At 50.1% G+C, this 16524-nt stretch overlaps 5 non-coding genes across 5 annotated transcripts; all 5 read left to right on the forward strand.

Moving 5' to 3' along the window:
• Positions 1-313: 313 nt before the first annotated feature.
• Trnat-agu (transfer RNA threonine (anticodon AGU)) lies at positions 314-385 on the forward strand. The gene has a single exon. It is a non-coding gene; the product is annotated as a tRNA-Thr (tRNA).
• Positions 386-6368: 5983 nt separating this feature from the next.
• On the forward strand, positions 6369-6441 carry Trnar-ucg (transfer RNA arginine (anticodon UCG)). Its single transcript has one exon. It is a non-coding gene; the product is annotated as a tRNA-Arg (tRNA).
• An 8367-nt stretch (positions 6442-14808) lies between these two features.
• Positions 14809-14880, forward strand: Trnat-agu (transfer RNA threonine (anticodon AGU)). The gene has a single exon. It is a non-coding gene; the product is annotated as a tRNA-Thr (tRNA).
• Positions 14881-15402: 522 nt separating this feature from the next.
• Trnar-ucg (transfer RNA arginine (anticodon UCG)) lies at positions 15403-15475 on the forward strand. Its single transcript has one exon. It is a non-coding gene; the product is annotated as a tRNA-Arg (tRNA).
• Positions 15476-16339: 864 nt separating this feature from the next.
• On the forward strand, positions 16340-16411 carry Trnat-agu (transfer RNA threonine (anticodon AGU)). The gene has a single exon. It is a non-coding gene; the product is annotated as a tRNA-Thr (tRNA).
• Positions 16412-16524: the final 113 nt, after the last annotated feature.

Raw genomic sequence — 16524 nt, forward strand, 5'->3', positions numbered from 1 at the left:
TGTATATTACCGATTTTCTGATTAACGTGATGTAATGGAAATAGCAACTTTAAAATTTGCCTACGTCTCAATCAGTCGCAAGAAAACTGTATCTGAAGGTGAAGGTGATTTTGTAGACATGTGTGAAAGTCATGTTCTGAAGTGCAGGTGATTTTGTTTGGAGAGAACATCGGCTACGTGTCAGATGTGTATCCAAGCAGTAATGGGTCGCCATAGCTGCTAATATTAGTCAAAAATATGAAGTGTTGTCAGCTGAAGTCTGAAGATTCAGACGACCGTACGGACGAAGTACGCAAAAGTTCCGCTAGGCCGCGCCTCTTTAGCTCAGTGGTAGAGCACTGGTCTAGTAAACCAGGAGTCGTGAGTTCCATCCTCACAGGAGGAAGACGAATTTTGGAAATCAGTTGCGCGTCATGGCCATATAGCAAACAGTATCTGTGATGGCGAACAATTAGCGTGAGGCGTTTTATTAAGAATTACTCTCAGATGTGATTAAGGCGAATGGCGCTGATAAAGCATTTGCCAAAGCGGTACGGCCAGCATTCTTCGGCGGACCTCGGAAGAGTTCCGCCCTTCGATACCTTGCAGAGTACTGCTACGTATCGAAGTGCTAGGGCTTCGCAGAAGTCGCAGTCGCAGTCGCAGTCGCAGTCGCAGTCGCAGTCGCAGTTCCGGAACCGCCAGCAGCAGCAGCAGCAGCAGCAGCAGTTTCCAGTGCCGCCAGTTTTGCAGTAGCAGTCGTCGCCGGACCCAGCCGCAGCTTCCGGACCCAGCCGCCGCCGCCGCCGCCGCCGCCGCAGCTTCCGGCCCCCGCCGCCGCCGCCGCCGCCGCCGCCGCCGCAGCTTCCGGCCCCCGCCGCCGCCGCCGCCGCCGCCGCCGCCGCCGCCGCCAGGACCCAGTGCTTCGTCTTCCTCTCCTGCTTTCGTTGTCGTCGCTATTCTCGTCTTCGTCTTTGCCTTCATCCTTTCGCTCCTCGACGTCTCTCATCTGTCATCTGTAATCTGTTCCTGACTTTGTCCCTTGTCTGTCCCCATTCTTCTTTTCTGTGTTTCCAGTTTTCCTTACTGCCATCATGACCACCCCCACCACCACCGCCACTACCACCGCCATCGTCTATACGACGCCCTCCCTCGCTGCCACTACTCTTACTTGGTGTGCTCAGTCGCCCCCGTCCTACTATATCCCGCCCCTCCTCACCCTTCCCACCCCAGCTCCCTTTGTCGCCCCATCCCCTGCTCCTTCTCCCCAAGCCTCCACACACGACCCCTTTCCCCCACTCCCCCACACCACTCATGCGGCCCCTGCCAGGGTTGTGTCTCGTCGGGCTACGACCCATGCCGCACCATCGCCGGCGCCAGCACCACCACCTGCAGCAGCGCCACAACCAGCAGCAGCACCAACAGCAGCACCAACAGCAGCACCAGCACCAGCACCGACACCGGGACCTGCCGCTTCCCGTCATCTCCCCGTCACTCCTGTGCCCCACGCCTCCTCCCATCCTGTCCCCGCTGTTAAGCGTCCCAGTGGCACCCCCGCCTCCTCTGCACCCAAGAAGTCCCAGCATCTTCCCCCTCCCCCACCCCTAGATGCCATGGATGTCTCCCCTCCAGCCCCCTCTACTTCCTCTTCTAACTCCCCCTCCTACAAGTATCTCCTCTCCCGTCCTGATCCCTCTCTCCTGGAGGCCCGCAACCTGACCTTGCTCCTCCGCCAATACTTCCCTGCAGCCCCCATCTCCCTTCTTACCCCCCGTAGGGACTCTGTCTTGATCACCTCCCCAAGCCCTACCCTACACTCCGACATCCTCTCCCGAATTCCTCTCACCCGATTTGGACCTAATGCCTCCCTTGCCCCTGCTCCTTCCCCTTCCTCCCCCCGTCAACCCCAACCCCCACGTCGCCCGCCGACCCTCACCGCCGTGATCACTCGGCTTAGCCCGACGATCACGGAGGAAGAGGTGCTGGCGGAGTTGAAGGCCCACCCGTACCTGGAGGTGCGAGCTGTTCGCCGCATTTTCAACTCTGCGGGCCCCACTCGCCTTATGCGAGTTTTCTCCGAACACGCTCCCTCCATCGACCATCTCCTTAAGGAGGGTGCCCTCCTCTTCCACCGCCGGTATAAGGTTGACCCCTCCCGCTCCCCACCACAATCCATTCGCTGCCAGAGGTGTCTGCGTTATAACGCACACCCAACATCAGAGTGCCGCGAGGCCCCAGTCTGCCCGCATTGTAAGCAAGCGCACTTCCTCCGGCAGTGCCCCAACCTTCAGTCTCCTCCCTCCTGCAATACCTGCAACCTCCAACACCCTACCTACTCCCAGAAATGCAAGGCTCGACCTCCTCCATCCGCTCCTGAACTCACTGTTCCTCTCCGCCCTTTGGATGACCCCACCCCTCCTGGCAATTCCCTCCGTCCTCCCCCCACCGCGGAGGACATCATCAGGTTCGTCACAATAGTGCTCCAGAACGTCCATCCCTTTCAGCGTCCCCACACCCTCCACCAGATTTCCCTCGCTGCCCGTTCCGTGTTCCACCTCAACACCTACGCCACCTATTCCCACAACCAGGCCCATTTCACCTTCTCCCGTCTCGACACCCTCGTTTAAATTCCCATTATGGCACGACAGCACCGTATCCTGTTCAATAACATCCGCTCCCTTCCCACCAACAAGCACCTCCTTATGCATACCCTTACGACCCACCGTGTGGATGCCTTCCTTCTGAACGAAACCTTTCTTCAGCCCCACCACACCGTCCACACCTCGCCCTACCTCCCTCACCGGTCTGACAATCCACTCCAGATAGCGCGTGGCGGAGTTGCCATTGGCCACCACCGCCAGATCCCTGTCCGGCTCCAACCCCTCCTTCCTGACCCCACAGAACACTTGATCCTTAGTCTCTTCTTCCCCGGCCTTACCCTTACCTGTGCCACCATCTATGTCCGCCCCGCTGCACCTATTCCTTTCGACTTCCTTTCCTACATCGACCGTACCTTCTCCTCCTACGTGATCGCCGCCGACCTTAACATCCATAGTCGTTCTGCCGCCCAGTTACGGCGGTGGCATCGGTTCCTTGCCACCCTCCAAGGCGACGTCCTTCCAATTCCCCAACACACCCGCCCTGAATCCAATACCACTCCCGATGTCGTCCTAGCCTCCCCCACCCTGCTTGGCCGCATAGCGGTGGACGTCCTTGATCCCATTGGCAGTGACCATCTCCCTGTCCTCCTCACTGTATCAGACGGTCGTCGCCCCCGTCCCGACCCGCGCCATGACCCTCCCCCGAAATATGTCCATGACTACTCCCGTGCCAACTGGAATGCCTACCGGGACTCCCTTGCTCTCCAGGTCGATAGCCACCCCCTCACCTACCACCAACCTGATGACGTTACCCGTGCTGCCTCCTTTCTCCAGCAGACCTTGTCTGAGGCCGTGGAGGCCCACGTCCCTACCATTGCCATCCATCCGCACCGCCCCACCTTACCCCCACAGGCCGTCCTTCTCCTGCGTGAATCCCGCCGGCTCTACCGTGCCTTCCTTCACACACGTGACCAGGACACACTACGACGCCACCGGCAACTACAGCGACACATCAGGAACTTACTCACGGCAAAGAAACGCCGGGACTGGCGACAGACATGCACCCGTCTTAATGCCACCTTACCTATCAACTCGTCCAAGTACTGGTCAGCCTTCCGCCGCCTTACCGGATCTAAACCCTCTCCCTACTACCCTCTCCTTCATGATGACCACCCCTTCCCTGATGCCCTTAGTAAGGCCAACCATTTCGCCTCCTACCTCTCCGATATCCTTACCATCCCTGACGATCCCCAGTTCGATTATTCCCTCTTTCCTGATGTCCGTGATCGAACTGATACCTCTGTCCCCCCGCTTGCTCCTGGCTTCCAGTACTTGGACAACATCACACACACAGAACTAAATACCCCAATCACCACTCAAGATATCATTGCTACACTTCGCCCTAAACGCAACACTGCTCCCGGTCACGATCGTGTTACTTACCGTCACCTCCGTGAAGCTCCTGCCTCCTTCCTCTCCACATTGGCCAGGCTCTACAATGTGGTCCTGTCCACCGGCTACTACCCCGACCTGTGGAAAACCTCCCGGATCCTGATGTTCCTCAAGCCCGACAAACCGCCTTCCGCTGTCTCCTCCTACCGTCCCATCAGCCTTACCTCGGTCTTCAGCAAGGTCCTGGAATCCATTCTTACCCGCCGCCTACACAAGCACCTTCACCAACACCGCCTCCTCCCCCCTACCCAATGTGGCTTTCGGCCGTCCTTCTCAGCCGATGACCTCCTCCTTCACCTCACTCACCTCCTCTCCGAACAACTCAATTCCCGTCGTTCCGCCATCTTCCTTTCCCTCGACCTCGAACGCGCATATGACCGTGTGTGGCATTCCGGTCTCCTTTTCAAGCTCCAAACCTTTGCTCTTCCTCTCAACTATGTCCGTCTGGTCGCTTCCTTCCTTTCCCACCGTCCTTCCTATGTCACCATCCACAACACTGATTCCTACACCTTCTACCCCTCCGCCGGTGTGCCCCAAGGTTCCGTCCTTTCCCCTCTTCTCTACCTCCTTTACACGGCAGACATGCCTCCACCTGCACCTCCCCTACACCTTCTCCAGTACGCCGATGACACTGCCTTCCTTGCCCTCGCTCCCACCCTGCAACGCTCCCAGCACCTTCTCCAATCCTATCTTGACCGGTTCACCACTTGGTGTAACCAGTGGTTGCTCAAGGTCAATCCTTCCAAGACCCAGGCGATCATTGTAGGCAAAACCACTCGTTCCTTCCGTCTCCTTGATTTCTATCTTACTATTTATGGCCGTCCCATCACCCTCACACCTACTCTCAAGTACCTTGGTGTCACCCTCGACCGTCGCCTCTCCTGGAACCCACATCTCCGGACGATCCAAGCCAAGGCACGCTCCCGCCTCCGCCTCCTTAAGCTCCTTTCTGGCCGTACATGGGGTCTGGACCCTTCCACCATCCTATACACCTACAAGTCCCTCATCCGTCCTATCCTTTGCTATGCTCATCCCGCCTGGATCTCTGCCCCTCCTACCTTCTACAAGTCCATTCAGATCCTAGAACGCCATGCGCTCCGCCTCGCCTATCGCATCCGTCTCCCTTCCCCCACGCGGATCCTCTATGACCTGATTCCCTTCCCGCACCTCCTCCTTTTCCTCGAACGGTTACGGATCCTCTACACCTCCCGCAAGCTTGATCCTCCACACCCTCTTGTCTCTCCCATCCTCTCCCACCCCAACCCGCTGCCTCGCCTGCATTCCTATATCCCACCTGCTCTCCATCTTTACACCCTCCACACCCTCTCCCTCGGTGGCTTCCGTCAACTCCCCCTCCCTGATGATGCCCTCCTCCCCTCCATCTACCCCTCCTACCAACTTTGAGCCTTACCTTCCCTCTCCTCTCCTTTTCCTGTGGGCACCCTCTCTCCCTTCTCTCCCTCCCTCCCCTCCCCTTTCTCCTTGGGCTTCCACCCCCCCTACCCTCCCCCTTCTCCTCCATCCCTCTCCTCCACTGGCATCTTCCCCTCCCCCTCTCTCTCCTCTTCCCCACACCTTTTCCCCTTGGCAGGCCACGACTCTGCTGTCTTCCATCAGTTACTTTCATCGTCCTACGCCGAAGACCATCGCATGTGTTTGTGCCTCGACTCTCCTGCAGTGTGTTTGTGTTTCGTCGTTTGTGCTCCGCTGGTTCACGTGTGGCCATCTGCCATCTGCGTTTGTGCACCGTGTTTCTCCGCTTTTATCCATTGTGCTACGCACGTGACCGACTCCGTTTTAACTCTGTTTTGTCTACTGTTTGTACCCCGCCGTCTTGATTGTTTTTATATCTCACTCATCTCTGTTCTGTGTATACTCTGAGGCCGAAGAGCGGCATACTTGGTCCGCTGCCGGCCTACCTGTTTGTCACAGGTATTAAAATCACAATAAAGGAAAAAAAAAAAAAAAAAAAGCGGTACGGCATAAGGTGGGACGAGGCAGTGTGAATTACATTTTATAGATGTATTTCTCACAAATCGCTGAGCCTCTCGCGGTCGTCGTCGTCGTCGTCGTCGCCGTCGCCGCCGCCGCTTCTGCAGAAGTAGCAAATGGCCATCGTAGCAAATGCGGCGAGGGACACCCTGCCATCGATTCCGATTGCGCAAAGTGTGTGGTCTTGTTTTCCTGTCTATGTTTGGTCGGTCTCGTAAGAGGTTGAATGTAACGAATGGGTGGGAAAGAGTAAGAGGCAGCGGCTGTGTGGAACGAAAACACAATTCCTCAGGGGGTGTGAGCGTTTCGAGATGAATCGTATATAAGTAATACTTGGTCGTCAGTGACCGTGTGGCCTAATGGATAAGGCGTCGGACTTCGGATCCGAAGATTGCAGGTTCGAATCCTGTCACGGTCGTGTTTTTCCAGTTCTGAGAAACAAACTTACCGTTTTTATGTAGCAATTGTGCAGTACGAAACCGTCTGAATGTTGCTGTTGACCATTTTGTGCTTGGAGATGGTCTTGAGCTTGAAACACACACAAGATGACCGGTGTTAACTAGCGAAATGGTCGGCAGAGTGCCCTCACCGCGAGGTTTGACTGGCACTTGCACATCTAAAACAACGTCGGAAAGTAACTCGTTCGACTTTTGAGTCACGTCAAGTATGTGTGTTAATCTTAACGCCGCTAGCTCTGCAGATTGTCATGCAATTCCTTTACCTCTCAGAAATGATTATGAAATAAAAGTGAAGTACGTGACGAGTGTGACGTTAGGAAAACATTAGGCAGCATGGAGAGATTCTGTATGGGACCAACCAACCCAAACGAGTACTAAGTGATCTGCTACCCAGCAGGTACCCAACGAGGCAGCACGGCTAGCTCAGTCGGTAGAGCATGAGACTCTTAATCATAGGGTCGTGGGTTCGAGCCCTACCCTGGGCGGAACGGAATTTTTCTCCGCTGCAGATGTAAATTACCGATTTTCTGATTAACGTGATGTAATGGAAATAGCAACTTTAAAATTTGCCTACGTCTCAATCAGTTGCAAGAAAACTGTATTTGAAGGTGAAGGTGATTTTGTAGACATGTGAAAGTCATGTTCTGAAGTGCAGGTGGTTTTGTTTGGAGAGAACATCGGCTACGTGTCAGATGTGTAGCCAAGCAGTAATGGGTCGCCATAGCTGCTAATATTAGTCAAAAATATGAAGTGTTGTCAGCTGAAGTCTGATGATTCAGACGACCGTGCGGCGAAGTACGCAAAAGTTCCGCTAGGCCGCGCCTCTTTAGCTCAGTGGTAGAGCACTGGTCTAGTAAACCAAGAGTCGTGAGTACCATCCTCACAGGAGGAAGACGAATGTTGGAAATCAGTTGCGCGTCATGGCCGTATAGCAAACAGTATCTGTGATGGCGAACAATTAGCGTGAGGAGTTTTATTAAGAATTACTCTCAGATGTGATTAAGGCGAATGGCGCTGATAAAGCATTTGCCAAAGCGGTACGGCATAAGGTGGGACGGGGCAGTGTGAATTACATTTTATAGATCGCTGAGCCTCTCGCGGTCGTCGTCGTCGTCGTCGTCGTCGTCGTCGTCGCCGCCGCCGCTTCTGCAGAAGTAGCAAATGGCCATCGTAGCAAATGTGGCGAGGGACACCCTGCCATCGATTCCGATTGCGCAAAGTGTGTGGTCTTGTTTTCCTGTCTATGTTTGGTCGGTCTCGTAAGAGGTTGAATGTAACGAATGGGTGGGAAAGAGTAAGGGGCAGCGGCTGTGTGGAACGAAAACACAATTCCTCAGGGGGTGTGAGCGTTTCGAGATAAGTCGTATATAAGTTACACTTGGTTGTCAGTGACCGTGTGGCCTAATGGATAAGGCGTCGGACTTCGGATCCGAAGATTGCAGGTTTGAATCCTAACACGGCCGTGTTTTTCCAGTTCTGAGAAACAAACATACCGTTTTAATGTAGCAATTGTGCTGTACGAAACCGTCTGAATGTTGCTGTTGACCATTTTGTGCTTGGAGATGGTCTTGAGCTTGAAACACACACAAGAAGACCGGTGTTAACTAGCGAAATGGTCGGCAGAGTGCCCTCACCGCGAGGTTTGACTGGCACTTGCACATCTAAAACAACGTCGGAAAGTAACTCGTTCAGCTTTTGAGTCACGTCAAGTATGTGTGTTAATTTTGACGCCGCTAGCTCTGCAGATTGTCATGCAATTCCTTTACCTCTCAGAAATGATTATGAAATAAAAGTGAAGTACGTGACGAGTGTGACGTTAGGAAAACATTAGGCAGCATGGAGAGATTCTGTATGGGACCAACCAACCCAAACGAGTACTGTGTGATCTGCTACCCAGCAGGTACCCAACGAGGCAGCACGGCTAGCTCAGTCGAACAGTCTGCCTGCAGCGGCGGTGGCGAGCGGTTCGTCGTGCTGTGCTTCGCTCTGCGGCTGGCTTTGTTTACATCCGCTGTGTAAGTCTGTGCGTTTTCGCCGGCGCTTCGCAGTAGTTAGATATTCTGTCAACGTTCGAAAATGCAGTAATGGCTCAACTTAGTAGAAAGGACACTCTGAAATTTACCTTTGATCGACGTTTTGCTCGACCTAAATCTTTCGAAATTGAGGATTGGTTAGAGGAAGTTGTTCAAGTTCCGTTTGAAGATACTGTTGGTTTTCACTTGTCAATTGTGAGTAGTGTGATGTACTTGAAGCTGAAAAACCCTGAGTTATGCGAACGAGTTGTCAATAATACCGGTGGTAAGCTTAAGTTTAAACACAGTGATGGAAATATTGGCGAAGTTACTGTCGATCATGTGGGACTTGGTATTCGAACAATTCGAATTTTTGAGCTACCCTTTGAAGTTCCCACAGATGCGATCAATCTTGTTATTGCACCCTTTGGGAAGGTCCTCAGTAATTTTGCAGAAAAATGGTCCGGTGCTCACAAATATCCGGTTTTGAACGGTGTCAGGCAGTTGAAGGTGGACTTATTACGACATATTCCGTCTTACATTAACGTTTGCGGTTATCGAGGTATCGTAATTTATGATGGTCAACCACGAACGTGTGCAGCTTGCAATTCTCCAGGTCATATTCGTTCTGAATGTATTCAAAGACGTGTTGTGCAGCTGCCGACAGGTGAAGCGGTGAAGTCCGCGGAGATGACTATTTTGTCCACCACTTACGCTTCGGTGGCTCGCGGCCAACCGACCGACCAACTGCCCATGGATACCGAAGTAGACATTCGCCCCCAACCAACCCTTCCTCCAACGGCCGAGCAACTTGTTGACATTTCTGAGCGACAAGAGCAACACCTGAGTGTGAGTGACGTGGTTGATTCCGTAGCGCAGCCCCCGACTCTGTCAACAGAACAAAATTCCACCTCCTCAGAGACGCAGGTCAGGACTGTGACTGCTGAATGTCGTTCCCCACAACCCCACCATGAAATCTCGGATTCCGATGAGCGTTGTCCACCTGCTAAATCCCCGCGGAAGAACAAGAAACGCAGAATCGCCCGCCAGGGTGCGGAAGAGGCGGCGGCGTCGTTGCGGGGAAAGGTGCAGCAAATCATGGACAAAGTCAGTGCAAAATCACCAGAATCCTCCCGACAACAGGCGCTAACTTCTGCACACCTGCGGGATGAAGATCGTGCAATCACGCTAACTGAGCCCTCTCGCGATGCTACCGGCCAGGTGTCTCCCATGTGCAGTGACGATGTTGATCATTGTTTAAAAGAACAACGACAACATCATCCTCTTGCGTCCAAGAACCCCAGCACTATAGACTGGGCGGCGGAACCAGAGGTCGAACACATGGACGCTGATGCAACTGATATTCCAGTCACTTCCCGATTTCCCGAACAGCCTTCTACGGCAATAGAACCGGCACATGATGATAAGTTACTGGACCCACGGCAGGCAAACAAAGAAGAGGACTCTGACTTCTTTTAAAACGGCGCCGATTCCTTCTTACTCTCGTAAGAGCGTGAATGACTGATCAGCAGGCGTATAAAATTGGTACATTAAATATAAATAAAATCCGCAGTTCCCTCAAACTCGACAACATCGTAGACCTCTTATACGCCGCCGACATTGATATCCTCTTGCTTCAGGAGGTCGCCGACATTGCCTTGGACCACATTCCCGGTTATAATGTGACGGCCAATCCGGGACACGGTTCTGATTTAGGCACCGCTATTCTCACGAAAGAAGGAATTATCGTCCAGAATGTAGAACGACTCATAAGTTGTAGGGGAATTGGCGTGACTATCAATAATGTTAGACTCCTAAATCTGTATGCACCATCCGGCTCAACTAATAGGCGACGCCGAGCGGACTTTTTCAAGGAAGAAATACTTCCGCTTTTTGCAACACAATGTGACCACCTAATATTGGCGGGAGATTTTAACTGTGTACTTAACGCCAAAGATCAGACGCCGCATTTCAATAAATCGATTGAATTAGAACAGATCGTCAAGGATTTACGTTTAGTCGATACGTGGGAGCACAAGTTTGGTACAACACCTGGTTTTACTCACGTCACGAATCATTCAGCGAGTAGATTGGACCGCATTTACGTATCGGACACTCTCAGACAGCGAATTTTACAAACTGAGGTCTGGCCAACCAGTTTCTCCGACCATGCGGCTTATATTTGCACGCTGAATTTGGGGAAACAGGAAACCTACCGAGGCAAAGGACTATGGAAACTAAATGTTGCACATTTAGACGATCCTGAATGCAGAGAAGCCTTCACTCGAGCGTGGAATGAAAGTGAAGCCAAATTCAGTACGTACGGCTCGGCATTGCAATGGTGGCTCGAATGCGCTAAACCGAAAATTCGTAAATCCATGATACAATATTCCCGGAATAAAAACTGGTGGTTTAAGAGAACGATGGAGTTTTATTATCAATGTCTTCGAGACTTATATACTCTTGATGCCACTGTGATTGACAACTACCCCCGCATTAAAAGACTGCAAGCAAAAATATTACTTTTGAAACGAAAACAGATGGAAGGTTACAAAATTAGAGGTCGGGTTTCGACTATGGCAAAAGGCGAACAGCCATCCATTTATCACCTGATACGTGAAACTAAACGAGCACGGACAAAGATCTTAACTGAACTACAATCCGAAGACGGCACGATTCTAACTCGGCAACACGATATCAGAGACGCCGTTCAAACTTATTACACTGACTTGATGTCCAATAAACCTACCGACGACGAAGCCCTTGCAGAGTTCCGGAGCAGCTTAACGCACAGGCTTAGCCCTGCGGATGTAGCCGAACTCGTCACCGATGTAACGGAAGATGAACTGGAAGATGTGGTGTTCCACAGTCCAAAAAACAAATCTCCCGGATGTGACGGTCTCCCGGTGGAACTTTATCAAGTCTTCTGGCCACAACTGAAGACAAAGCTGACGGTGCTCTGCAACGAACTTCTCCAACCGGACATGCCCATTCCTCCGCCATTCAGTGAAGGACTTGTGGTCTTACTCCCGAAACGGACGAGCAATAACACCGTCGCAACTTTGCGACCCATTACGTTGCTCAACAGCGACTACAAAATTTTTGCTCGCATTCTCGCAACGAGAATGAAAACTGTGATGCATACCGTCATTGGATCACATCAAACGAGTGTTGGAAAGGACAGAGCTATATATCAGACATTATCAGACTATCGAGATGTGATTTCTGTTGCGGACGCTTGCAAAATCCGATGTGCTATCGTAACTTTAGATTTCGCACAGGCTTTCGACAGAGTGAACCATCCTTACCTTTTTCAGATAATGCAGACTCTGGGTTTTCCTCCGCAGTTCATCAGCATCATACAGAAATTGTTACGGAATAGTACATCCAAACTTGTCGTTAACGGTCAGCCAAGTCGCGCCGTCCCGATAAACAGTTCTGTTAGGCAGGGCTGCCCTATGTCGATGGCGCTGTTTGCCATTGCGATCGAACCGCTGCTAGTCACCTTGACGGAACGTTTACAAGGACTCCACATACACGGGCAGAAGATAGTGTGCCGAGCTTACGCTGATGATGTTACCTTCCTAGCTATGAATGTCAATGAGGTCGAGAGGGGTCTCCTGATCATCTCACAATATGAAAAGGCATCTGGTGCGAAACTGCATTGGACGAAATCAGGGATCATGAACGTTGGGCAAGGCATAGGCGCGATCGGTCATGGCCAGCTTAAAGAGATCACTAGGATGACGTGTCTCGGTGTCGATTTTCGGAACACCATCCGCCACACCATTGCCGCCAATTATAAGCAATTGCTCAACAAAATTCGTGCTTGTGCGAAGTTACATAGCGTCAGGAAATTGGACGAGCTTCAAAAGGTTGAATTGGCCAATATTTATATCACTGCCAAAATCAATTATGTGGCTCAAGTTTTGCCCATCCCCACCGATATAGCCAAATGCATGCTGTCCGCGCTTGGACACTTTGTATGTCGTGGCCAGATCTTTAAAGTTCGATATGACACCTTGACACTCCCAACGCGAGATGGCGGACTCAGTCTCATCGATGTACACAAGAAAGCGAAAGCTCTTTATTTCTGCAAAACTTACAAGCTATGGAAACAGTCACCGACCAGTCTGACCGCTCTTGTCCTGAATGAAATCGCACCGACTGATCTTCAACCGCCAATTGATGTGCACCATATACCGACTGCGCTCTACCACTTCAAGAGTTTTCTCTTAGAGTATAGTTATGTCCATACAACAGTCTCTGAAAAGAATTTGACGACAGTTAAGGCAATCTACAACTCCTTTGTGGCAACTAAATCACGGAATGTTATCGAACAAAAATTTCCAAACTACAACTGGGACGCGACGTGGCAAAACATCCACAGCCCCTACTTACCTTCGCAAGTAAAGGCGACGTGGTACGCTGCCGTCAATAGAAAAATCCCGACGCAGTCCAGGCTTCATGCAATTCATTTGCAGGACTCGCCAATGTGTGTCACGTGTAATCTCATAGACAGCGAAGAACACCGTTTCGTCTGTGGTACCACGAAAGATATATGGGGTTACGCCCGACAGAAACTGTCGAGCATCAAGAGGACCTCACCATCTGCGATAACGCCAGCTGACTTTCTCAACCCTGATGCAATCCCATTTCCCAGGACAAAGCGGAATGCTGTCAACTGGATAATAGGTCACACAGTGCACTATATTTTTAGTACTGGCGATAAGAACAAAGACGATTTCGTTCTATACCTGACCCTGCAGCACAGCATGATCGCACGCGAACGTAACTACAAGGCGACCTTTGCCAACTTTTTAAGCAAGACCATTGTGTGATATGCGATTCGACACTCGACCCGTCAGCCTTGCCATGACGGGGAACGTAATATTTAAAGAACGCCCGAAACTATACCACGAGACATGAATGCATGTTTAACCTTCTTTCGAAGTAAGGCGAAACCGACTATTCGCTACATCATTGAGGAGCAGCAGAGGACAATAACAGACGAAAGATGTGAAGACAACACTAGAGAAAAAAAACAAACACTTTTCGTTTTCTTATATTTTGCACCAACAAAGGAGAAGATTCCTTTTTAATCACTTATTTCTTATTTATTTATTTATTAATCCTAACCAGAAAAGGTACTTTAGTTCGAACACTGCTTAACATAGTTGATAGTGTCATCATTTTTTTTTTTTTTTTTTTTGCCGTTAACGCCTCACTCACCTAGAAGAAACGGATTGAGTTCTGGTGGAAGAATGGATCCCTTCTGGTAGATCCTCATAAAAAAAAAAAAAAAAAAAAAGAGGAAAAAAAAAAGTGGTTCAAACAAAATTATAAATAAAAAATAAAAAATTAAAAAAATTTTCACATATACAAATGGGTGACTGGTATGGGGGCGACATCGAGGCCAGGCCTCAGGATTCTTGACCCCTGCCCTCTTTGCCGCCGCCTGCCTGCCACTACTTCATTAAAAAAAAAAAAAAAAAAAAAAAAAAAAATATAATAAAAAAAAAAAAGAAAAATAAAAAAAAAAACAAAAAAAAAAAAAAAAAAAAAAAAGCTAGCTCAGTCGGTAGAGCATGATATTCTTAATCCCAGGGTCGTGGGTTCGAGCATCATGCTGGGCGGAACGGAATTTTGTAAAAAAAAAAAAAAAAAAAAAAAAAAAAAAAAAAAAAAAAAAGTGGCTAGGATACCTGGCTTTCACCCAGGAGGCCCGGGTTCGATTCCCGGTACCGGAACGGAATTTTTTCCACACTACTCGTGACAAGTTTGAGCTGTCCGAGCTGCCGTTTCCCGTCCTGCTCGCAATATAGCTACTGTTTCGTGACAGTCAGCAGAATATAGACGAGGGAAGCAGACACACGACGGCCATAGAAAAAAAAAAAAAAAAAAAAAAAAAAAAAAAAGTCGGTAGAGCATGAGACTCTTAATCACAGGGTCGTGGGTCCGAGCCCTTCGCTGGGCGGAACGGAATTTTTTTCCACTGCAGATGTAAATTACCGATTTTCTGATTAACGTGATGTAATGGAAATAGCAACTTTAAAATTTGCCTACGTCTCAATCAGTCGCAAGAAAACTGTATCTGAAGGTGAAGGTGATTTTGTAGACATGTGTGAAAGTCATGTTCTGAAGTGCAGGTGATTTTGTTTGGAGAGAACATCGGCTACGTGTCAGATGTGTATCCAAGCAGTAATGGGTCGCCATAGCTGCTAATATTAGTCAAAAATATGAAGTGTTGTCAGCTGAAGTCTGAAGATTCAGACGACCGTACGGACGAAGTACGCAAAAGTTCCGCTAGGCCGCGCCTCTTTAGCTCAGTGGTAGAGCACTGGTCTAGTAAACCAGGAGTCGTGAGTTCCATCCTCACAGGAGGAAGATGAATTTTGGAAATCAGTTGCGCGTCATGGCCGTATAGCAAACAGTATCTGTGATGGCGAACAATTAGCGTGAGGAGTTTTATTAAGAATTACTCTCAGATGTGATTAAGGCGAATGGCGCTGATAAAGCATTTGCCAAAGCGGTACGGCATAAGGTGGGACGAGGCAGTGTGAATTACATTTTATAGATGTATTTCTCACAAATCGCTGAGCCTCTCGCGGTCGTCGTCGTCGTCGTCGTCGTCGTCGTCGTCGTCGTCGTCGCCGCCGCCGCTTCTGCAGAAGTAGCAAATGGCCATCGTAGCAAATGCGGCGAGGGACACCCTGCCATCGATTCCGATTGCGCAAAGTGTGTGGTCTTGTTTTCCTGTCCATGTTTGGTCGGTCTCGTAAGAGGTTGAATGTAACGAATGGGTGGGAAAGAGTAAGAGGCAGCGGCTGTGTGGAACGAAAACACAATTCCTCAGGGGGTGTGAGCGTTTCGAGATAAATCGTATATAAGTAATACTTGGTCGTCAGTGACCGTGTGGCCTAATGGATAAGGCGTCGGACTTCGGATCCGAAGATTGCAGGTTCGAATCCTGTCACGGTCGTGTTTTTCCAGTTCTGAGAAACAAACTTACCGTTTTAATGTAGCAATTGTGCAGTACGAAACCGTCTGTGTGGTTGCTGTTGACCATTTTGTGCTTGGAGATGGTCTTGAGCTTGAAACACACACAAGAAGACCGGTGTTAACTAGCGAAATGGTCGGCAGAGTGCCCTCACCGCGAGGTTTGACTGGCACTTGCACATCTAAAACAACGTCGGAAAGTAACTCGTTCGGCTTTTGAGTCACGTCAAGTATGTGTGTTAATTTTGACGCCGCTAGCTCTGCAGATTGTAATGCAATTCCTTTACCTCTCAGAAATGATTATGAAATAAAAGTGAAGTACGTGACGAGTGTGACGTTAGGAAATCATTAGGCAGCATGGAGAGATTCTGTATGGGACCAACCAACCCAAACGAGTACTGTGTGATCTGCTACCCAGCAGGTACCTAACGAGGCAGCACGGCTAGCTCAGTCGGTAGAGCATGAGACTCCTTATCATAGGGTCGTGGGTTCGAGCCCTACCCTGGGCGGAACGGAATTTTTCTCCGCTGCAGATGTAAATTACCGATTTTCCGATTAACGTGATGTAATGGAAATATCAACTTTAAAATTTGCCTACGTCTCCATCAGTCGCAAGAAAACTGTATTTGAAGGTGAAGGTTATTTTGTAGACATGTGTAAAAGTCATGTTCTGAAGTGCAGGTGATTTTGTTTGGAGAGAACATCGGCTACGTGTCAGATGTGTATCCAAGCAGTAATGGGTCGCCATAGCTGCAAATATTAGTGAAAAATATGAAGTGTTGTCAGCTGAAGTCTGAAGATTCAGACGACCGTACGGACGAAGTACGCAAAAGTTCCGCTAGGCCGCGCCTCTTTAGCTCAGTGGTAGAGCACTGGTCTAGTAAACCAGGAGTCGTGAGTTCCATCCTCACAGGAGGAAGACGAATTTTGGAAATCAGTTGCGCGTCATGGCCGTATAGCAAACAGTATCTGTGATGGCGAACAATTAGCGTGAGGAGTTTTATAAAGAATTACCCTCAGATGTGATTAAGG

This window comes from Schistocerca gregaria, chromosome 3, assembly GCF_023897955.1.
Source record: "Schistocerca gregaria isolate iqSchGreg1 chromosome 3, iqSchGreg1.2, whole genome shotgun sequence".
Lineage (NCBI taxonomy): Eukaryota > Metazoa > Arthropoda > Insecta > Orthoptera > Acrididae > Schistocerca > Schistocerca gregaria.